This window comes from Panthera onca, chromosome D4 (assembly GCF_046562875.1).
Source record: "Panthera onca isolate mPanOnc1 chromosome D4, mPanOnc1 haplotype 2, whole genome shotgun sequence".
NCBI classification, from domain to species: domain Eukaryota; kingdom Metazoa; phylum Chordata; class Mammalia; order Carnivora; family Felidae; genus Panthera; species Panthera onca.
The window spans coordinates 64,462,294-64,486,694 of NC_138351.1; the positions used below are offsets into that span (position 1 = coordinate 64,462,294).

The 24,401-nt window shown below is 37.5% G+C and overlaps 1 protein-coding gene and 1 long non-coding RNA gene across 5 annotated transcripts in view; one reads left to right on the top strand and one right to left on the bottom strand.

Annotated features, from left to right (window-relative positions):
• Nucleotides 1–24,198, bottom strand: part of GRIN3A (glutamate ionotropic receptor NMDA type subunit 3A) — a 287,822-nt gene extending 263,624 nt beyond the window's left edge. For 3 of the 4 annotated variants that reach the window (XM_060609162.3, XM_078436634.2, XM_078436633.2), the window contains exons 1-2: nt 23,975–24,198; nt 23,236–23,461 (exon numbers count right to left, since the gene is read on the bottom strand). The gene's annotated coding sequence lies outside the window, so the exon portion shown is untranslated. The remainder of the gene's footprint in view (nt 1–23,235; nt 23,462–23,974) is intronic. The other variant, XM_078436632.2, reaches the window with a different exon arrangement.
• On the top strand, nt 8,482–10,177 carry LOC132663136 (uncharacterized). Its single transcript, XR_009602928.3, has 3 exons — nt 8,482–8,565; nt 9,171–9,302; nt 10,106–10,177. It is a non-coding gene; the product is annotated as an uncharacterized LOC132663136 (long non-coding RNA).
• Nucleotides 24,199–24,401: the final 203 nt, after the last annotated feature.

A 24,401-nucleotide genomic window follows, 5' to 3' on the forward strand; every position in this document is an offset into this window, starting at 1 on the left:
GCAGCAAGGCTAGCATTCAGATCAGAAGGAGAGAAAAAGTTTTCCAGACCAAAAAAAAAAAAAAAGTTAAAAGAATTCATCACCATGACACCAGCCCTATAAGAAATGTAAAGGGGGCTCTTTGAGTAGAAAGGAAAGACCATAATAGTAAGAAAAGTAGGAAGCATGAAAGCAGTAAAATTAAGTTATATCTATAAATATCAGCCAAGGGATTCACAAAAAGAAGGATGTTAAGTATGACACCATATACCTAAAACATGGCGGGAAGTGTAGTAGAGAATTGATTCAAACTTAAACAACCATCAACTTAATATAGACTGCTCCCTCTATAAGAAAGACATTATGTATAAGCCTAATAATAACCACCATCAAAAACTGTAAATACATATGCAAAAAATAGAAAAAGTAATTCAAGTATATCACTAAAGAAAGCCATCAAACAATGAGAAGAGAACAAGAGAAGAAAGGAACAGAGAAGAACTACAAAAACAACCATAAAAAAAGTAACAAAATGATAATAAGTATATTCTTATCAATAATTACTTGAATGTAAATGTACTAAATGCTCCAATCAAAAGATAGGGTGACAGAATGGCCCATCTATATGCTGCCTACAACAGACTAATCTCAGATTTAAAGACACCTGCAGATTGAAAGTGAAGGGAGAGAAAAGCATTTATCATGCAAATGGAAATGTAAAAAAAGTTGGGGTAGCAATACTTACAATAGACAAAATAGACTTTAAAACAAAGACTGTAACAAGAGACAAAGAAACAGTCATAAAGGGGACAATTGTAAATATTTATGCATCCATCACAGAAGCACCCAAATACATAAAGGAGCTAATAACAAACCTAAAAAAAGTAATCAATAGTAATACAAAAATAGTATGGGACCTTAACACCCTACTTACATCAATGGATAGATCATCCAAACAGAAAATCAACAAGGAAATGGTGGCTTTGAATGACACATTGGAGCAGATGGATTTAGCAGATATATTCAGAACAGCTTAAAATAGCAGAATACATATTCTTTTAAATGGACAGGGAATATTTTCCAGAATAGATCACATATTAGGCCACAAGCAAGTCTCAATAAATTGAAAAAGATTGAAGTAAAACCATGCATCTTTTCTGACCACAACACTATGAAACTAGAAATGAACCACAAGAAAAAATCCAGAAAACGCAGAAATATGTGCAGGTTAAGTAACATGCTACTAAACAATGAATGGGTCAACCAAGGAATCAAATTGGAAATAAAAAAAATACATGAATACAAATGAAAGTGAAAGCACATCAGTCCAAAATCTTTGGGATGCAGCAAAAGCAGTTCTAAAAGGGAAGTTTATAACAACACAGACCTACATCAAGAAGTAAGAAAGATCTCCAACAACCATAAGATTACACCTAAAGGAGCTAGAAAAAACAAACAAAACCCCAAACCAGTGAAGAAAGTAATAAATATTAGAGTGGAAATAAGCAAAATAGAAACTAAAAAAACCCAATAGAACTGATCAGTGAAACCAGGAACTGATTCTTTGAAAAAAAATCAATAAGATTAATAAACCTCTAGCCAGACTTACCAAGAAAAAAAGAAAGAAGACTTAAATCAATAAAATCACAAATGAGAAGAGAAATAACAACCAACACCACCGAATACACACCATTATAAGAGAATATTATGAAAAACTATACGTCAACAAACTGGACAACCTACAAGAAATGGACAAATTCCTGCAGACATACAAACTACCAAAACTGAAACAAGAAGAAATAGAAAACTTGAATAGACTGATAACCAGCAAAGAAGTGGAATCAGTAATAAAAAAAAACTCCTGACAAACAAAAGTCTAGGAGCAGACAGCTTTGTAGGTGAATTCTACTAAACATTTATTTATTATTTTTAAATGTTTATTTGGTTTTGAGAGGGAGAGAGAGAGAGAGCGGAGGAGGGGCAGAGAGAGATAGAGAGAGAGAGAGAGAGACAGAATCTGAAGCAGGATCCAGGTTCTGAGCTGTCAGCACAGAGCCTGACGTGGGCCTCAAACTCATGAACTGTGAGATCATGACCTGAGCCGAAGTCAGATGAGCAAAGTCAGTCATGACTGAGCCACCCAGTCTCCCTCTACCAAACATTTAAAGCAGAGTTAATACCTATTCTTTTCAAACTATTCCAAAAAATTGAAGAGGAAGGAAAGTTTCCAAATTTATCCTATGAGGTCAACATTACCCTGATACCAAAGCCACATAAAGACATGACAAAAAAAGAGAACTACAGTCCAATATCTCTGATGAACATAGATGCAAAAATCCTCAACAAGATACTAGCAAACTGAATCCAACAATATATTAAAAAAATCATTCATCATGATCAAGTGGGATTTATTCCCAGGATGCAAGTGTGGTTTAATAGTTGCAAATCAATCAATGTGATACATCACATCAACGAGAGAGAGTATAAAAACCATATGATCATTTCAACAGATGCAGAAAAAGTATCTGACAAAGTACAACATCCATTCATGATAAAACCCTCAACAAGGTAGATCTAGAGGGAACATATGTCAACATAATAAAGGCCATATATGAAAAACTCACAGCTAATGTCATCTTCAATGGGGAAAAACAGAGCTTTTCCTCTATGGTCAGGAACAAGACAAGGATGCCTATTCTCACCACTTTTATTTAACACAGTCCCAGAAGTCCTAGCTACACTAATCAGACAGCAAAAAGAAATAAAAGGCATCTAAACAGGTAAAGAGGAAGTAAAACTTTCACTATTTTCAGTTGACATGATACTCTATATAGGAAACCAGGAAGACTCCACCAAAAAACTGAAAGAACTGATAATGAATTCAGCAGGATACAAAATTTGTAGGACACAAAATCAATGTACAGAAATCCACTGCATTTCTATACATTAATAATGAAGTAGTAGTAAGAGAAATTAAGAAAACAATCCCATTTACAATTGCACCAAAAGTAATGAAATACCTAGGAATAAACTTAACCAAGGAGGTGAAAGATCTGTACTCTGAAAGCTATAAAACACTAATGAAAGAAACTGAAGATGACACAAACAAATGGAAAGATATTCATACTCATGGATTGAAAAAACATTGTTTAAAATGCTTATACTACCCAAAGCAATCTACATAATTAATACAATCTCTATCAAGATACCAACAGCATTTTTCATAGACCTGGAACAAACTAAAATCCTAAAATTTGTATGGAGTCACAAAGGAACCCAAAGAGCCAAAGCATTGTTGAAAAAGAACACAAGTGGAGGTATCATAATCTCAGATATCAAGATTTACTATAAAGTTGTAGTAATCAAAACAGTAGGTACTGCAACAAAAATAGAAACATAGATTAATAGAACAGAGAGCCCAGAAAGATTATATGTCCAATTAATCTTTGACAAAGGTTGCAAAATATGCAACAGGAAAAAGACAGTCTTTTTAACATATGTTGTTGGGAAAACTGGACAGGTATATACAAAAGAATGAAACTGGACCATTTTCTCATACCATATACAAAAATAAACTTGAAAAGGTTTAAAGACCTAAATGTGAGACCTGAAACCATCAAAATCCTAGAAGGGAGCCTAGAGAGTCAGTGATTTCTGACATTTTTCTAGATATGTCTCCTGAGGCAAGAGAAACAAAACCAAAAATAAACTATTGGGACCACATCAAAATAAAAAGCTTCTGCACAGTAAAGGAAAAACAACTAAAGACAGCCTACTAAATTGGAGAATTATTTGCAAGTGATATATCCCATAAAGTGATAGTATCTAAAATATATAAAGAACTTATATAACTCAACACCAAATCACAAATAATCCAATTAAAAATGGACACACAAAAACAGACATTTCTCTAAAGAAGACATATAGATGGTCAACAGACAGTTGAAAAGATGCTCAACATCACTAATCATCGGGAAAATGCAAATCAAAACCACAATGAGGTATTACCTCACACCTGTTAGAATATTTATAATCAAAAACAGAAGAAACAAGAAATGTTGGGAAGGATATGGAGAAAAAGGAATGCTTTTGCACTGTTGGTGGGAATGCAAACTGGTACAGCCACTGTGGAAAACAATATGGACCTTCCTCAAAAAATTAAAAATAGAATTACCATATGATCCATTAATTCCACTACTGGGTATTTACCCAAAGAATAAAAAAATACTAATTCAAAAATATATGCACCCCTATGTTTATTGCAGCATTATTTACAATAGCCAAATTATGGAAGCAATCCATGCGTCCATCAATAGATGAATGGATAAGGAAGATATGGTATATATATATATATATATATATATACAATGGAATATTATTCAGCCATAAAAAAGAAGGAAAGCTTGCTATTTGCAGCAACATGGATGGATCTAGAGGGTATAATGCTAAGTGAAATAAGTCAGAGAAAGACAAATACCATATGATTTCCCCTACATGTGAATTTAAGAAACAAAACAACACAGAAAAAAAGAGACAAACTAAAAATCACACTCTTAACTATAGAGAACAAACTAATGGTTATCAGAGGGGAGGTAGCTGGGGAGAAGGGTGAAGTAGGTAAAGGGGATTAAGAGTACACTTGTCATGATAAGCACTGAGTAATGTATAGAATTGTTGAATCACTGCATTGTACACCTGAAACTATTATAACACTGTATGTTAAGTACTGGAATTAAAATAAAAAATCTAAAGATGGTATATGTTGAAATTAAAAAGTATCTTCTTCATTCATCATTTAGTACAAAGATTGTCATACAGAGATATTTTTCAAATTGAGAAGACACTATATGTACACACACGTAAGGATTTTCTTATATACACTGTAAAGTCAATATGGTATACATCTCACACAGATTTTCATTTCCTTGGATTACCTAATACAAGCCTTCTTAGATAAAGATAAAAATATAAGCTGTGTTGTATTCTACCTGTATTCCTAGACTTAGGAATTCTTCCTTTAACAGTGTAAAGAACTTGAAAGATCATTTAATTAGAAAGATACTAACTAGGGGTGTCTGGTTGGCTCAGTTGGTTGAGCATCTGACTCTTGATTTCAGGGTTGTGGGATTGAGTCCCATGTCAGCCTCTATGCTGAACATAGAGCCTGCTTGGGATTCTCTTACTCCTCTCTCTCTGCCCCTCTCCCCTACTCGTGCTCTCTCTCTCTCTAAACAAAAGCAAAACAAAAACAACAAAAGAAGGAAAGATACTAATTAGTAGATAACCCATTACATATATAAGAAAGATAGGTCAGAGTAACTTACATATAGTTTTAGTTCCCTGATAGAAATTCAGATTTATGGTGATTATTTCTAAATATATAGGTAAACCTTTCATGTATTACACTTGTTTATACATCAGAAAAAGTCTCTGGGGAGGCGCATGAGAAGCTAATTAGAACAGTAGGAAATCTCTTTATTTCAGTAAACATATTTAAAATAATTTTAAAAGAGGAAAATGAAAATTTTACATTCCAAAAGGAATTGACCTAGATAAGGCATTTTAGCATAGTAATTTACACTAATGAAAAGATAATTTTTATTCTCCAGTCTTTATCTCTACAATCCATGAAAGCTTTGAGAAATAATGTGGCTTTGATCATGCTTGTTGGAATGAACCTTTCTTATTTATGTCATACTATCCATTGTCCACTTTGCAAAGACCCCATCTCTCATTTTTGTCATGTGATTCAGGGGGGATTACCTCTACCACTGGCCATTTTGAGTTTTGTCTTCTGTCACTTGCAACTGAAAGACTTAATAAGACTTAATTTTGTTCCTTTTGTGGTAATAGGTGATATTCCCTTATATATATACTTACATATCTGGATAAAAAGGAAATGTTGGAAAATACTGTATCAATATGCTTCTGAAAGGCACAACTTGGCAGGAAAATCATATCTTTTTATAAGAGAGTGAGGTTTCATTATAACATTCACAATACATCCCTGGCTCAACAAAGCATCTATTTTACTCATATTCCATAATTTTGTCAAGCTTATATAAAAGCTCAGATCCACAAAATTTTGGTGCTTAACATACACGTTTAAATTAAAACACATAAGGAATGTACCTTCATGCTTCCTCAAACTCTCACAGATCTTAAACGATCATTCATGCTGATTCTGCTTTATAATTGAAAAGTGCTTATGTCATGTCTCAATTTAAGCATCTCGAGAACAAGTATTTTAGCTTAGCACTTACTGTGCTCCTCAGTGACTCCAAGAAACTCCTAGTTGAATTGTATATATGCTTTCTGTTACTGACATAAAAAGGGGTACATGTATTTTATCTTTTCATAAGGTTTTATTAGTATAGGCTAGCAATTTTCTCAGTAGACAATGAGTCCTTTCTTTTAACTACTGACAGAAAAATGACCTAAGATCAACTGTTTTGAAACCAAAATGATCATTTTTTTGGATATTCTTTTATAATTATTTGGCTAAATGGCAACAATTCTGTATGTCAGATCAAGTGATTCCATTACTTAAAAGTACATTTTGCAACTCATATATCTTGAAGGGATCATCAGAAAATTTCATTGCTAAAATTAGATATTCTTTGCTTAATAAATTTAATGAGCAACACGAATAAAGGAATCAAATGCATGAATGGCCCTTCTACTGCTAAGCGTTTCCAAAGAGTTCTCTAAGTGCTGTGTCAGGAGCTCTTCATTTGTCAAATCTGCTCCAATCTGGTTTCTGCCTCCAACATTTTTCCCAAAGCATTCTTGTTAGGACCTCTGACATATCCATGTTGTGAAATCTAGTCTATGCTTTCTGTCTTCCTTTTACTTTGACACTGAGGATCCTCCTACAACATCCTTTTCTCATTTGGTAACATCTGTCTTTCGTAGTTTTTTTCCTATCCCTTTGTTCTTCTCTGCCTTTCTTATTGATTCCTCCTGTCTGTACTGAGCTTTAAGCGTTTGAGCTTTTCAGTGTTTGGTAATAGACCCTGCCCCCACCCCCAGCCCCGCCTCCCAAAGGCCTTATTCAGTAGTAGATCTTATATATGTCCACCATCTATACACTGGTGACTTATGATTTATACCTCTGAATCCAACCTTTTCTTAGACCTCCAATACATACATGACTGCCCATTGGACATCTCCATTTGGATGTTTTAGAAACATCCCATATTTAGCATTATCTTGGGATTCTGTTCTATCCATAGTCTTCTTCATGTCAGTAAATGGTACATCCTTTCTCCTCAGCTGCTTATTCTTGAGACCTGGGAAAAATTCTTAGTTCTTTCTTCTTGCAACCCCCTCGCTTCCAATCTATTAATAAGTCCTGCATACTTTACTCACAAATTACATCTCCTATTTTTCCACTCTCCACATGCACTACCAGCACTTCAATTTAAGCCATATAAATATACTCTTATTTGGAACTACTTCAAGAGTCTCCCAAGTTTCCCTTTTGTAATACTCTGTTTACTGACCCCTTCCCTGCAATCTATTGTTCTTGTAGCCTCCAGCATGATCTTTCAAAAATAAATTTTGCTATTTGTCTGCTTGAAAATATTTCAATAGATTTCCGTTGCACTTTGACTTAAATCCAAACTTCATATATTGGCCTAAAAGGCCTGGTATGGAATGACCCCTGCTTATTTCTAGAATTTTAATTTACATCTTTATGTTCTGGTGATATTGCCTTTTTTTTTAAATTTTATTTTTTATTTTTTAAAATTTATATCCAAATTAGTTAGCATATAGTGCAACAATGATTTCAGGAGTAGATTCCTTACTGCCCCTTACCCATTTAGCCCATCCCACCTCCCACAACCCCTCCAGTAACCCTCAGTTTGTTCTCCATATTTATGAGTCTCTTCTGCTTTGTCCCCTGCCCTGTTTCTATATTATTTTTGTTTCCCTTCCCTTATGTTCATCTGTTTTGTCTCTTAAAGTCCTCATATGAGTGAAGTCATATGATTTCTGTCTTTCTCTGACTGACTAATTTCACTTAGCATAATGCCCTCCAGCTCCATCCACATAGTTGCAGATGGCAAGATTTCATTCTTTTTGATTGCCAAGAAGTACTCCATTGTGTGTGTGTATATATACACACACACCACATTTTCTTTATCTATTCATCCATTGATGGACATTTGGGCTCTTTCCATACTTTGGCTATTGTTGATAGTGCTGCTATAAACATGGGGGTTCATGTGTCCCTTCGAAACAGCACATCTGTATCCTATGGATAAATGCCTAGTAGTGCAATTGCTGGGTCTTAGGGTAGTTCTATTTTTAGTTTTTTGAGCAACCTCCACACTGTTTTCCAGAGTGGCTGCACCAGCTTGCATTCCCATGGTGATATTGCCTTTTACTTTCACTCCCATTTTCTTCTTTAAAGTTCTAAGTTCTAAAGTTCACCCACTTCAGAATATTTTTTCATTCTATTCTTTCTTTATGAAATGCTCTTTCTCTGGAATTTCGCATGGCTGGCTCCTTCTCAGTGGCTGGCTCCTTAATTATCACTTCCTAAGAGTGATATGAAGATTAAGTACACTTTCTAAACAGGTTCCTTCTCCACCTTATTCTCTATCATAGTATTGCATTTGATTCTTTCATTGCATTTTGTATTTAATAATTTTAATTTATTAGTGGGGTTTGCTTGCTTATTATTTTATCTCCCCACTACATTGTAAACTCCATTAAGTTTTGCTCAGTGTCTCACAGATAATAAGTATTTTAAATATTCTAAAATATGTATTGTATAAACAGATGAATAGGTGATGTTTTCACCATCTGGCACATGTGTATGCAGTGTAAGCATCTCTTTTCTGAACAGCGCATTAAGTAACTCTCAAGGGATCTTCACTGACATACAGATCTGATTGTTTGAATAGGTGTTTGGCAAGAATTATCTGGTGTGTGAACAGTAATGTGAGGTTTTGTCTCCCTATATAACCAGCCTAAATGACCAAAATAGAGAGAGAGGCTGGCCAAGTACATTAGATATGGACACTTATGAAAAAAAAATATGGAAGTATGTGGTGTGAAAACTGCATTCTTGACCTGGTTTTCTTTTCTATAAAATAAATGGTATTTAGTATGATTTCAGCTACTGATCGGTTCCATATTTAAAGTAGAGTTATTAATACCTGTCTCTACTCATCTTTGAGGCCACTGGTGAAAATAACTGAAATATATGATGGCTCTTTGAGGAAAGGCACTGTGTAACACTAAGCATGTCCTAGTGTAATAGCAAGTAAATGAAAGTTCATCCTCTGCCTGCTCTACATTCACTATTGAAGGTATGTTTTATGAAAATTTAAATGATATCTACCCTTATGGTTTTTAAACATTTAACTCTCTAAATACACATTGAATACGTGCTGTGTAGAAGGCAACATATCAGGGCCCAAGTAGCATGACAAGGTTTGTATCTTTAAGGTGTCTGTGATCTAATACGGGAAATAACACATGCAAAAATAACTATCTTAAAAGAATAGTATGTGATAAATACTAATAAAAATATCAGAAACAACTGTAGAAACCTACAAGAAGGTGGGATAGGAGTGGGGGTTGAAAGGTTTCCAACTATATTACTTTCCTCTTCTCTAGTGGAGACAATAAAGCCATTCATCATATTTTCCTCGACCTAGAATAGCTTGGCACATTGCAAAGCCTTAGTAAATATTTGTTGAAGGAATAATGTGATGAAAGAACAAACTGGAGTTTCTACCAGACAGAGGGAAACATTGGTTCCTGTGGAAATCTCACACTTTATTACAGTCTATACTCCTTTGAGTCTTGTTTCCCAGTTAAGCCTCTTTTCTTCTTTTTTAGTTTATCATCTCAGCTGAACAAGATCTATGAAAAATCTTGGTGTCATGAGCCAAAATCAATGTTGAAAAAATAACATTTTCCACTTTAAATATCTAAATCAAAGCTTAAAGTGAAAGCATATTTTTGCATTTTTTTCTTTAGACTTTTAGCTCTTTATATATATATGTATAATATATGTAAATAAATATAATATATATGTATGTATGTATATAATATATATAATATATGTGTATATAATATATATGAATATTTTAATTCTTGTCCTTAGGAACTATAAAGACTACACATGATTTGGAAATGAGACTGTACCAAACAATGGCCAAAGAAGGCCACTCCATGCCTTGTCTTTGGTCTGGTCACTTAGAAATATAATGTCATCAGCTACAATTATGGTTGCTTGTCCTCTCACATTATTTTTATCTGTATTCACCAGAGTCTACTTTCCCTTCTGCATAAATTTGGGGCTCCCTTTTCACAGACTGATAACGCCAAATCTCTGAGACCTGGTCAGAGTACTGAAATTCTGTGCCAATTCTGTGTCTTAACCGACATCACCCACTTGGTATGTTTCACTTTCCCTCGATCGCCGCATCTCATTCATTACTAGAGAAAACATTGGCTGGGTTTTTCCCTTCCACCTGTCTCATGATGACATCCTGACTCACTCACCCAAGTAGCTGTGAATGATTCAGAGATCTTTGAGAACCAAACTGCTAGCTATTTTAGATTCATGTCTTACAAACTGATGAATACATGTCTTCGAAACACAGCTTCTCTTTGCTTTTCCTATATAGTTTTTTAGTCTTTCCCTGATGCTCTAGCCTGAACAGCTTTGCGTGAGGCCTGGACTTTTAGCTTTTATGTTCTTTTCCCTCTCCCTACAGCTTGATTTACTTTGCTAGTCTTCTTCAATTTTATCTCTGTTTCTTAGTATATTAAATTACTTAAAGATACAAATGTATTTTTTTTTTTTGGTCTTTATTAGTCCCTTTTTCTTTTTGACGGTTGATTTAAGTAGCCAGTTAAGTCTATACTAAAATTACGTTTTGGCTAGAATGTCAAAAGAAGTTAAAAAGATAAATGACTGACTTGACCTATTCTTTACTTTGACTATGAAATTGTCATTAAATTGTAACAATAGTTTTATCAGTGGAACTCAGTTTTATCCCCTGTGAACCCCCAAGAAAGAACTTTCAGATGGAAAGACAACCTATAAAACAGACAAACATGGCACCACTTGGGTGGAAAGTAGTGGGAGAGCTCGGATCCTTGAGCCTCTGACCTCCCTCTGCTGTCGTCATAGTTGGTGACGTACTTCCACAGAACCCTACGCTTTCTCTCAACAGTTTGAAAACCATTGCATTTTATCACTGATCAGCTATTCAGATGCCCTATGGGCTTATCATGGGGAGCCCAATATACTGTAGAGTTGGAAAAGAACAGAAGACTTCCAGGGATTTTATTCCAGAGGCAAGCCTCAGAGATGATTTAACTATTTCTGTAACTGATCCCCTCTTTTCTATTTTCTAGAAAATAGAATTTGAAATTTAGGTCATGACAGAAGTATCATGCTCTACAGCATGATAAAACTATGATAGAGTATTTTGCTCTACAGATTATGAAAGCTATAGAACTTGAGAAATTATCTAACAGTAATATTTAATAGCTTCTAACTCACTTGTTATTGACCATCAACACTGATGTATTGATATTTTTATATTCAGAGGTTTTTCACAGTATATTTCTATTTCTTACCTCCCAGCTGGTTACAATTCATGTTTAGTTGCTACACAAAATACAGTTGTGAGATAAACAAATTTAAAGTTCATAATTAAATATTGAAAATGTTCAAAGTGGCAAAGACACAAATAGCCCTAAGACATAGGTTTTTTCAAGAACTCGGCTCATATTTTGCATCGAATAATGAAAGCTCCTGGCTGTGGCTGAGATGGATGAATATTTACCTCTATCCTGGCATCGACACTTTAATTCCAATTTTTTTTAACTTAATAATTTACTTTGGAATAAGACATTATGATGACCTTATTTTTTCTAAGTCAGAGCGCTTCCAGAAAAATATAACCCTGAGAAGAATGTATAAAAAATAGACCTTTGCAAAATATGTATTTTTCAACCTATTTATGTAGTGAGATTAATCAAAAATAATTCTTTATCAACGCTGTGCAGAATATGTTACCTATCACTTTTTCAAGGTTATTTTTATTTTTAAAAATCAATATTTCACTTAGTGAAAATGTTATGGAATGAGAAAGGATAATTAGCATAAATAGATTACTTCTGCAATGCAATCCAAAGTACACAAAATCTCCCCATAATCAACAATCTTTCATTTTAGGGAAAGTGGTTGTTTGAATTAACTAACTGTAAAGCATAAGGCACACCCCCTGAGCAACACATGAAGACATCAATTAATACTTGCATATCAGCTATGTAAAAGGCCCACAATAAGACCCAACCAAGATATAGTTTCTGTTCCTAAGGGAGTTATATTCTAGAAGATAGATGAGACAAGACTTATAAGAATTTACTTTGTCTTGGTGACAATATTAAGAGAGATGCCCAGCTAATTACTGGGCATATGTGCTTTTGAGCCCAACCGGGCAGGCACAGTTAGGGCAGGTGCTGGGGGCTTCGGGCAATTCCAAGGAGTATGTTCCTATTCCCAGAGGTAGTATCAATCCAAAGCCCAGCCTTGACAATTATTCTTGAGATTCAGGCTTGGGTCCTTGCACAAAGAAGCCACAGGAAAGCTGGTACCAAAAAGGAGAAGGCCATGTTCCAGCTAATCGTAACTCTGCCACCAAATGGGTGGCACAGTTTGATTTGCTGAATGCCTCTGAAGCAGCTACAGAGCAGAAAAATCCAAATCTCTCCAGGCAGCTCACTTTACAGGGGCTACTGGGAAAGTGTCTATTGCTATTGCTGTCTGTAAGGAGATGATGCTCTGTTTTCTGCATAAGGTTGAATCATTGTTGGAAAATCAAACAAAATGAGAGATGCTGTTACATTGCCATTCCTGAAAGAAGAGTCTAAAAAAAAATTATATTGTACAGATTGTTTTATTGTGACATTTACTTGTAACAGCAGAAATATGTTGTTAAAAAAACCCCAAAATTCAGCCAGGGTGTTTTGGTACATTATGATTCATAACCTCAGGGTACTCCTGGGCTGCCAACACAATGATAATTATAAGAACCACCTAGTAACAAGGGAAAGTGCTCTTGAATTACATTATATGAATAAAATAGGAATATACAGATCATATGTTTTTTTTTAAACTATGTTGAGAAAGTTGATTGCCAATAAGAGGCAGATAAAAAGGAATGTAAACAAAGAAGTACTGAACTTAAAGTCAGAAAATCTGGAGTTATCACCTGGATTTGTCATTTATGAACTGCCTTTGGACAAACTAATCAGTCATCTTGAACCCCCAAATTGCAAATGGGCATAATGATGTTAACCTCGTTCACAGGCTGAATCAGCCAGGGTAAAGTGTCAATCATCTGTGCAGTGCAGTTAGGAGGGTGGGCTCAGGACCAGGCGGTCTACTCAAACTCTGCTGCCACCACATATGGTTTAAGGAACTACTGGCAAGTTAATTACATGATGCCCCAGTTTCCTTACTGGTAAATGGGATGCTTGGTTCTGGGGTGAAAAGCATGGGTGTTGGAGCCAAATGCTTGAGTTTGAATTGATTATTTACTGCCTTCTGTGAGTTACTTAACTTCTCTGGGCCTCTGTCCCCTCATGTGTAAATAAGGATAAAACAGTATCTACTTCATGAGCTGTTGTTTAGATGACATGATTTAATTTGTTTAAGTGTTTCTGGGACAGTGCCTGGCACACAGTAAGCACTTAATAAATGTTAGCTATTATTATTCAGAAAAGAATGGGAAACGCTTGAATTAAAGCTGATTTTTGAATTTGAATAGGAGCTGAAAGGGAACCCAGATAAAACAATTAGTACGTTACTACAGTAGGAACATGGGGAGAATTTGGTCCTTGTTTCAGACTTTTTTTATTGCTGCTGCAATTTTTGTTTATATAATAAATCATAATCTAAGATGGGGAAAAAGTAACAAATCTGCCCTACATACCATTCCCTGGGGCACTGCTTACCCAGTGGCTGACTGATAAACTAATTTGTGTTGTCGTATTAATGGCTACTGATGGATTAATATGTTACTCCTCCAAGGTAACATATTTGAATTTAAACAGACACCTTATGCTGAGGCTGCCTGATGCCGAAATATCAGAGCCTTGGCACAGGCTGACGTGAGGAAAGTTTTGATTCAAAGGAAAGTTTGGGCACTGCTGCAGTCACCAAGTCATGGTATTTGAGAATCACACCAAGGACAGCTCAATTCTGCAGGGCCCTGAGGCTGCCCACAGCCATTTCTTGTCTGATCAACGAAGCTGAAGGGAGACAAGAGAGCATTGTTCTAACACGTAAAAACGGAACTACTGCCCAGACTTCCTGGATTTGCCACTGCAGAAATCATACCCACCCTTTTTGCCCTAATTGCCTCTCTCCCCCTTCCGTATCCCCAAGAGAAAAGCCTCTTGCACAGAGTGACCCAAACTAAATTGCTCTGTCCACAAAATAAATATCACCCACTCCTTCGTGTCTACAAAGTTATGTCACAAATATTTAAATGATCAAAGGATGCTAGCTTAAGTACTCATTGAACTGATTACTGGAAATCAGTTTCCTGAAAGCATCCTGAATGTGTTCCACAACAAACAAATATTTATGGAGTGCCAGACATGGGGGACTGAGAGAGAAAAACAAATCCGATTTCTTATTTATTTGTTTGTTTGTTTGTTTATTTATTTATTGAAAGAGAGAGCATGAGTCAGGGAGGGGCAGAGAGAGAGGGAGCTCTCTGCTGTCAGTGCAGAGCCCAGCATAAGGCTTGAACCCATGAACTGTGAGATCGTGACCTGAGCCAAAACCAAGAGCTGGACGCTTAACTGACTGAGCCACCCAGACACCCCGAGAAAATCCGATTTCTTACACAGAGTTTTCATTCTGACAGGAATTATTTCGAGAGTTTCTGAAAGCGGACTTGTTTGTGCCCATCATGAATTGGTTGCAGCCACCTGCATCCAGCAAACATGCTGGCTGTCCTTTCTTGTTCTGTATTCTGTTTCCTCACAGCTGTCACCCACTAATATTGTGGCTCAGAGAACCTACAATGTTGCCAGTTGCCTCACCTGGGAACCCCAGTGTACTTGCTAAGGACGTCCATTCCAGTTGCTTTTAAGATAATCCAGTCCTGAGGGGACCAGACTTGTTCTGAGTCCCATGCAAACTGATGAAGGAGGAAGATCTATTTGCTCCTTGACTATGACCTCCCTGAATAATCAGTGCCTTTAAAGCAGCTCTCCTTGTTTCTAGGTCTCATCTGAATGGATGAATACAATTCTGGCCAACCCTCTTGACTAAAACCTCATGAAGACAGGTCTGTGACAGTGTTCCACCCTTCCAATAATAGATAGTAAACTCAGGCCTAGGAGCCCCCTGGGGACTTCTTCTTTCCCTTGTCATTCTCCTCTCACTGCTTCTCTCTGAAGCAAACGCCTACATTCTCCAGTTACAAAGCAAAAATTTCCCATATATCTTAGTAAGGAATGACATGCTGAAAGGAATAATGTGGTCATGATGTCTTCAGTCACCCTAAATTTCTGTTATATCCTTAAAGAAACATGAAGGACTGGAGGTGAGAAAACCGAGGTCACTTCCACTAAGAGAACCCCAGCTCTGGCACTCAGGCAAAGGCTAAGTCTAGAGGTAGAAATGACAACTCCTCATTTCTGCCACAGGCCCACAGTGGCAACTGCTGGTGACACCATTGGGTGCTGGGAGCCTGTCCGTGCAAGGGGAGCATCTGTAAGCTTCCTGTCAAACGAATGAAAACTTTAGCACAATCCTGCAGGAAGTAACTTTCATTTTAAATGCTTTGAATGTTATTTATTTTTGAGAGAGAGAGAGAGAGAGTGTGTGTGAACACGAGCAAAATAGGGGCAGAGAGAGAGGGAGACAGAGTATCTGAAGCAGGCTCTGCACTGACAGCAGCGAGCCTGATGTGGGTCTCGAAGTCACAAACCATGAGATCATGACCTTAGCCGAAGTCGGAGGCCTAGCTGACTATTTTCAGGTGCCCCATTTTCAGTGTTTTAGGGAGCATGGTGATTCTGGGTCTTCTCTTTGGCTCTCAGCCCCAAACTCATGTTTTGGGCTATCAAGGCTGGGTCAGAAAATAATCTCAGGGACAGGCACTGTTCTGGGCCTAAAATCCTCTCCCCTCTTTGTCCAGTTTCTATCACTGGCCTGTTACTCCTGGATCCAGCCTGTGTGCCATTACAGCTCTATTCTGAGGATAAAGCCTTGTAAGGGAGACTTCAAAGTTCTCATAAACTGATCTTTTGACACTAGCTCCAGCAATCCTTTAGAAACATTGGGTGAAGGGGTGCCTGGGTGGCTCTGTTGGTTGAGCATCCAACTTTGGCTCAGGTCATGATCTCATCGTTCATGAGTTCAAGGCCCACATCGGGCTCTGTGCTGACAGCTTGGAGCCTAAAGCCTGCTTCAGATTCTGTGTCTCCCTCTCTGTCCCTCCCCTGCACATTCTCTCTCTCTCTCTCTCAAAAATAAATAAACATTTAAAAAGTTAAAAAAGAAAAAAGAAACATGGAGCAAATTCTACACTGGGACCTTTGGAGTAGTGGTGTTGAAACAATCATGTCAATCTAGTAAGGAGCTCTCTGACTCCATAAACACTCTCTCAGCCTGCTCTCTCTCCCCTCTATATATACCCCAAGCTAATTCTGTTAGAAGGGATGTCTTAAGAACTTTAGCCCTGAAGGAAATCACAGCTAATTACATGGTAAGAAGAAGGACTAGTACTTTGTAAATCTACTGGTTTGAAGAAAGAGGTTGATGAGGACACTGAAGGGGAAGCATAGAGTTCTTTTCTCTAAAATGTAGAAATGCTGGGGATAAATATTTATTATTTTTTTTAGCAGGCAGGGAAAGATTCAAGATTTCAAATTAAACTTTTTTATATGCCATTCTAGCAGGGGCAATTACCTTGACCGACATGACATTTAACGTATTTTAGGATGGATATGTTTGCCTTTCCTTTAAATATTTTCTCTCAGATTGAACAGATAGACAATCTTGGTAGTTCTAGTGAGCTGCATAAACATTTGCAGTTCTGAGTTTAGAGGTAAACTTCATCCATTATAAAGAAAATCATTCCAATTAGCATAATGTCCTAGAAATTTCGCCTCAGGAATATACTCCACCTTTACTGATTTATCAACCTCTCAACATATTTTTGTGTTGTACTGGGAGTGCTCCCCCATGCTGGCATCGTTGTCTTTAGTTTATTTTATTTATTTCTACATGGCCTAAATAAATGCAGGATGTGCACATTTATTTAAAGAATACTCATTTTCATAAAAATGGGAAAAAGACAAAAATATTCAGGGCTATTCCTTTCTAGTTCTTGTATAGTTTAAACAATGCATTCTTTAGGTAGACTGCCTTGTTACTATGGCATTTGTAAATTCTGGAATTTTCCTGTGTGATGTACCTTCCCACTACTCTGTAATGGGTGGAGAATATTAGAAGAAATTCTTTTAGATAGGCAGGGAAAAAGAGAAAAAAGAAAAAAAGACAAAGAAACCAGTAACAATAGCCAGTTATTCTGCTGTTTGAAACCAAGAGGAAGCCTGAAATCTTTAGAAGCAAAATCATATGCTTTTAAGAAATATTGTAAAATGTTTTTGCTTTCATCTCTAAAAGGTATCCATCTACAAGTTTTTCACTGCATATGACCCTGTTCATTTCTACTTTGCATTTAAGCCTTTGTTCATAGCTGTGGAAAATCAAGTCAAAATCAAAGGCTCTCAGGAGAGGACAGGAAAGATGAACGTGTGATATGTCAGGACAGCCACACCAAGAAACTTGGTGGTTCTGTTAATGGGCCACACGCTCTTACATGTCCCTGTCTTTCTACGGGGCTGCTTCCTCTCATGCACTACGTGTTTTTGCTGTTGTTTTCTAGACAATTCCTGCTTTTTTCCAAGACTCATCTCAGGCATTGGTTTACCGGAAAGTTTTTCCTGGCCTCCCCAGTCTGGCTAGGAGTCCTCCTCTGGGCTCTCCAGTGCCCTGTGCTTCCTCCATCGCAGCAGATTTCTGTGTTCTATGATGGCATCTGTTACCTTTCTGTTAGAGAGGCCCTTCTGTTATGATGGTCTGGCTGCTTTTCATCTCTGAGATGCCAGGCCTGGACCAGCGTCTGTCATGCATGATTTGAGTGGATTCAATGAATGTGGGCAAATGACCTCTTGATCTTAAAAGGGAGGAAGGAACAGAGTTAGGGCTGCACCTTTGAGTTCTGGAACATTTTTGTTGTTTTTGTTATGGTAACAGATCATAACAAAAAACTCTTTAGCTACTGTTTAGCATCTTTCCATGTTTAATACATAAATGCTGGGAATGAGAGGTCTCTTGATTTTCTCTTTTCCCGTTAAGGCTCAGGCATAGGGAAATGTTTGAGATAGTTCAGAGTGACATAGAGCAAAGAGCACAGTGTCGTCAGGAGGTGAGCTGGTGGGGTGTGAGTGGGAGCCTCAGAGACCTCTGAGGTTCTTGCGTGGAACTGATGCGAAGCTGGGGGAGCAATAGGCTTGTGTGGCTGGACAAGGGAGGCCCTGGAGAAGGCTGGTATGGGCTGCAGCGAGGGTTGGGTGGAAGGAGGCCCTGTGAGGCTGGCTCGCTCAGTGATAGAGAGCAGGTCCCACCAAACTGAAAGAATCCAGGTCGAGAGTTCTACCAGCAGTTGCAGATGCAAGAAGGTGAGCCCCCGTCAGAGTGTGAGAGCCAGCGCAAGCCCGAGGACAAGCATGAGGTCAGTGGTCCCTTTTACTACCTCTCTCCAGCCCTGCCAGCCTGGTCATTCATACCAAACCTCCTCCTGTAGACTACATATCATCCTGGGGAAAGAAACTGGGAAGTGGAAACTGTCTGAGAAATCAAATATATTTACTTAGAATATACTTAAAATTACCTAAACAGGCTCTTTATAATATTAGTTTAGACTAAAGTTTAAATTGGATAGGAATAAAAGTTATTAGCATTATACTTTTTACTAACAGCTTGGGGCTTTAGATAAACATCAACTTAGTTAAAAAATTATACATCTCTCCAAATCCAACTTAGGGTATCAGTGAATTTTGTAAACTTGTTGCGCATTTATCCTTAATTTAATTGAAAGCTGTTACAATGATGCAGGACTTCTCTTTTGCTATCTAAAACCTAATTTGGTGCCCTACAGGTAATTTCTGCTCCGTGAACACTGATTTGATATTCGACATTAGGTAACACAGACTATACATGTAACAAAACAACCTAATATTTCCTGAAGGTCTTATTCGTTTGCTTGCAAATGGAATGATCAGATCCATATGAGCTTTGTGCAGTTATGGTTACCAACATCTTCCCTGTACACCTGAGAGAGTGAAGGTAAAAGAAATATGGTAGCATCTTTAAAGTCTACAAAACTTTTGCTTACACCAACAAAGTAATGAGTAGAATGGTGTCAGTTACCTCGATTATTCAGAAAAGCTGTTATTTTGGTCAATTTATACATAATTTCCTCTTAAAAAACATGCACGTTTGCCTAAATGGGCAACAGCTGTCTTCGTCCCACCTGTGCCCCATTGAAAATTTCATGGACTTATTATACCAGTGCAATTTCCCCTAGACAATGCATATTCCTATTTTTTTACTGAAATTCTCCAAAAGCAAAATGAAGAGTAAATGGGAGAAGGGAGAATAAATGTGTTTTCAGGAGACCTAAGTTAAATTATTCTGCTCATCATTTCCTTCCTCATTTACAAAAGCAAAGCGAAATAGAAAATTGAAGCAATTATGATTGAGGCTCTCTGTCTCGGGCCCTCATGTCTTCCCAAAATGATATGACCAGAATTCTTTGTTTAGAATCCTTTAGGCTTCTGTGATTTCTCTAAGCTCTGTCAGAAGCACAGTTTTGACTTCTCTAGATGCAAAGCCTCTAACTGAGAACTACAGTATTTCATTTGAAATTCTGGATGAGAAGGGGTGAAAAGGTCTTGGTTTCAACACCTTGTGTGTTTCTGGATTACTTCTCAGGAATAAACTTTTCAGAGCTCTTTAAAGGGTTCTTGAATTCTAGGATCCAGGGCTGTGCATGAGCTGGTATCATGCAACTCAGGAAAACGCTGAACGGTCAGTATAGACTCTGATCCCAAATACTATTGTCTATTTATATCATGCTTTGGAATTTATAAAACGCTTTGTCCTGTTAGTCACACCTATCTTCCAGCTCTGTATGTGATTCAATCTCCCCTCCTGCTAACTTCCCAGGAGCTGTGTCTTCTATACTTTTAGAAGTGCTCCAAATTAGAGCATATCTTTTCCTTTGGTATCTTCATGTTTTCACATATCCTGTTTCCCCATCAATTATGCGCCATGTGAACTATTCCTGATCTTTCAAGACTCATTTCAGGAATCATCTTTTCCATGATGTTTTCCTGACCTTGCCTTCCCTACCTGCCCACTCTGGAGAAATGGGACACATTTCTTCCTTTTCTCTCCCCTAGTATTCAATAACTCCTATGGCATCAACCCGTCACACTGGGTGTGCACGTGTTTACTTTTCTGTACCTCCACTCTAGACACTGGATTCCTTCAGGGAAATAGTTTCACCTCATTCATATCTGCATGCCAATATCCAGCAACAGTGCCTGGCACATGGTAGATTGTATCATGAAGGATTTTTTTTTTTTAAAGTAATGTATGAGATAGGCAGGGTAAATTTTCACATCCTTACTTTCACACTAAGAATTGGAGATGTGGCAACATAAAAGATGTCCACACAGGTATAAAGCTGACAAAGGGAGAAGTGAGAACTTGGATTCTAGTAACCTGACTCCAAGGAGAATGGTTTTTCCACCTGGGGTGTTTGCCCATTGGAGGAAGTCATGTCTTTCCTGATTCCATTTTTCTGAAAGTAAAAGAGGTACACCTTTTCACAGATCTCTGCTAATTAGACACTACAAATGGGAAACAGCACATGCAGAGGTTAAGAGCATCGATTCCGGAGCTAAAATGCCTGTGCTCAAATCTCAGCTCTCTCAGCTCCTGCCAGTTGTCTAACTTTTCTGTGCAGCACATGCAAAATGAAGATAATAGTATTCATCTCCCATAGAGTCAGAAAAGTTAAAGAAGTTAATTATGTAAATCATTAGAACAGCACCCAGCATATCAAGTGCTCTGTGCATTTGCTATCATTTTAGTACCATATATATATATATATATATATATTATATATATATATATGGTACTAAAAATGGGAAAATAATGAATTCCTTGGTAAATGTGAAGTTTGGCAGGTGAAATATTTCAAATCAAGGAGCAAAGTAATAAAAGTATCCTTAGTGGTGAAAAGATTGAGAATCATTGGATGTGCTGTTTGTCCTTTTGGCTGAACTTTAAAGATCATCAAGAAAAATCAAATACTTCAGGCAGTATACAAACAGAAAATGTCTCCTTTCCAGGGAGGCTACTGATGGAGAGGTACAAGCAGATTTTCTAGTTGCTGGGAGCAATTTGGGAAAGAAATACTATAAGCAGACATCATTTCAAGTAAATACTCCCTTTACAATAGTCACCGAAAAGCTATTAAACATGCCTCCGGATCAAAATTTACAACAGAACCACAGATAAGATTCACAGCTTTTTGGTTTGGAAGGGGCCTCCTGTGGTTGCACAGGGGATATCTAGAGAACTCTCATTTTGCAGCACTATGTCTTATTTAAGTGATATTACACATGCTAAGGACTGCTTTGAAATGCAGTAGAAATAAAGCATAAGGGTGATACAATAAAATTCAAATAAACTGCAATAATATGCCAGTTTCGGGACTCACCAGTACATCTTGGAGTCGCACTGGTAAAATAACATGTCTGGATTAGACAATTAAGTCAAGGTCCTCATTAGAGAATGTGGAAATACATAAAGGGAGTGCTAATATTGAATGACACTAAATGGGGCGTTACTAAGTCCTGTTGTGTGTTTGTGGAATCCCTGAGTGAAAAATAATAATAAAGCAAGTATCCCTAGGATCAAGAAAGAAATTGAGAATGCCTATTGCTGACAGTTAAAAGGCAGCATGGAAGAAGAGAAACAGCATCTGACTTAAGTCAGAAAATTTGGTTCTTGTCTCAGTTCTGTTTGTTCTTAGCAACACGATTTTAAAAGTTAGGTGATCTCTGAATTCTGGTCTGTAAATTGGGGGTTATAACACCTGTCAGATGAAGCAATGGATGTGAGAGCACTTCTGAAACTTTGAAGTGTCAACTTCAAGTTGCTCCCAAAGACAATTTTTAAAGCAAACTCCATAACTACATATTTCCCATACACAGAGCCTACATTTCTTATTTCAAGGAAGATTGAAAATGGGCTGCTTATTTGCATAAAAGGGATAAAGTTAAAAAAAAAAGTAATGGAGCTAGGAACAAAATGGTTAGTGTTTAACAAGTGAGCAAAAACAATTGTCTTTTGTTTTTCCTTAAAATGTATCCTGGGAGGCTATATAATTGAAAATTTCTGATTCTCAAATGAGCACAGACCATAATTTTTGAAGAGGCTTTGCTTAGCATGAGTTCTTGGGATTGCTCTCTTCAGACCTTAAGGGAAAATTGAATGGAGGGCTTAGGGTTCCATTAGGAGGCAATTTTCCTCTGGCTGAGTAACTCAGGATCATACCAGCTGTGACAGGAAAAACCTTGCCAACCACCCCCGCGGCATGGTGAGAGGATAACCTGAGCTGTGGGGATTGTTTTCAAGTCACTGTGCCCCTAACTCAGGCAGGAATGGGGCCAACAAACATGCAATCTGAGTGAGACGGTAGTTATTTTTTATCCAGAAGCAGTAAGACTGAATCCCTAACTCACGAGTTCTGTTGGACAGATGGTATGTTGGGGGGTGGGGTGGGGTAAGAAATGGTCGACAGGTCCTTAATGTAAACTACAGATTTTGCTAATTCAGAGTATTACCAATGCAGAATGCATGAATAATTAACCACATGGGTTTACCGCATTTTCATAAACTCTGAAACTTTTGGAAAGATAGTGGGCTAAAAGCAAATTTGTAAACTTTCACATATTAATTTAATAAATTGACCAAAGAGATAGGAAAGAAAATGCCTGCAGTACTGAAACTAAAGATACTGCCAATTACAAACATTTCAAGACCATTTGTCAGATATAATAGTTTAGAACACTTTCAAAGATGATGCCTAGATGCAGAGCACAACTTACCTTTCTTGGTCAATGCAGTTGGCTCCCTGCCCTTCACTGAGTGTGTGCAACTTTCCTCCGGTTGCCGTCAGCCTTGGTTACTATGGACTCAGCCTGTCCATCCAAATCTCTCCAGACTTTTCAGGATAGCCAGCAACCAAAGATTGATCAGTACAGGGGCAAAAGACTGGGCCTCTTGCCTAAAGTTGGAATCAGTTCTGAGGTGCAGCTTTTGCTCCAAAGATTCCTAAGGGAATAAAATTAAAGTTACTCTCCAGCTGAGAGACCATATCTTGCTTAGCTTTCTTCCTTTCCTCTCTCCTGCTTTCCTCATTTTTTTTTTCCTGAAAACATACACTAAAATGCTTTATAATCCCCTTGTAAGTCTCTGCTTCTAGGGAACTAGATGTTTCAAAGATAGCTTATGAGTTCATTGTGGAAAGCAGGTGGAAAAATTTCTGGAAAATTCTACCAATATCTCCTAATTGGGATGGTACAGGCATCGGAGATATGAATAGGCTATGGGGAGGATTGAGAAAATCCATTTGGGGGTTTTCCCCCCTTGACCTAGATTCCAAGGTAACGATGACTCAGTCAAAATAATTTGTTTTCGTCTGAAATGTTTTTTCCAATAGCAATGTTCTGATTTGAGAAGAAAACCCACCATAGTATTTATCTATTGTTGCAAAACGAATCATCACAAATGTAGTGATATTAAACAATGTACATTCTGTGGGCCAGGAATCTGAGCATGGCTCACCTGGGTCTTCTGCTTCTGGGTCTTTCACAAACATCAATCAAGGTTTTGTCTAGTCCTATACAGTCTCACCTGCGGCTCGACTGGAGAAGGATCCATTTCCAAGCTCATGTGGTTGTAACAATATTCAGTTCCTTGCAGACTCCCAGACTGAGGCCCTCAGCTCTTCACTGTCAGTTCCTTGCCATATTGGCCTCTCTAGATGACAGCGCACTTCATCGAAGGCAGCGGGAGTCTGTTAGCAAGAGAAAAGTTACACTCTAATATAATGTAATCACATGCATGACACCCCTTCGTTTTTGCAAGTCATGGATCCTATTAGAAGCAAGTCATGGATCCTACTCACAGTCAAGGGAAGAGGATGATGCTGGGCAAAAATACCAGGAGATAGGGGCCATTAGGGGCCCTATTTAGAGTCTGCTTGCTGTCA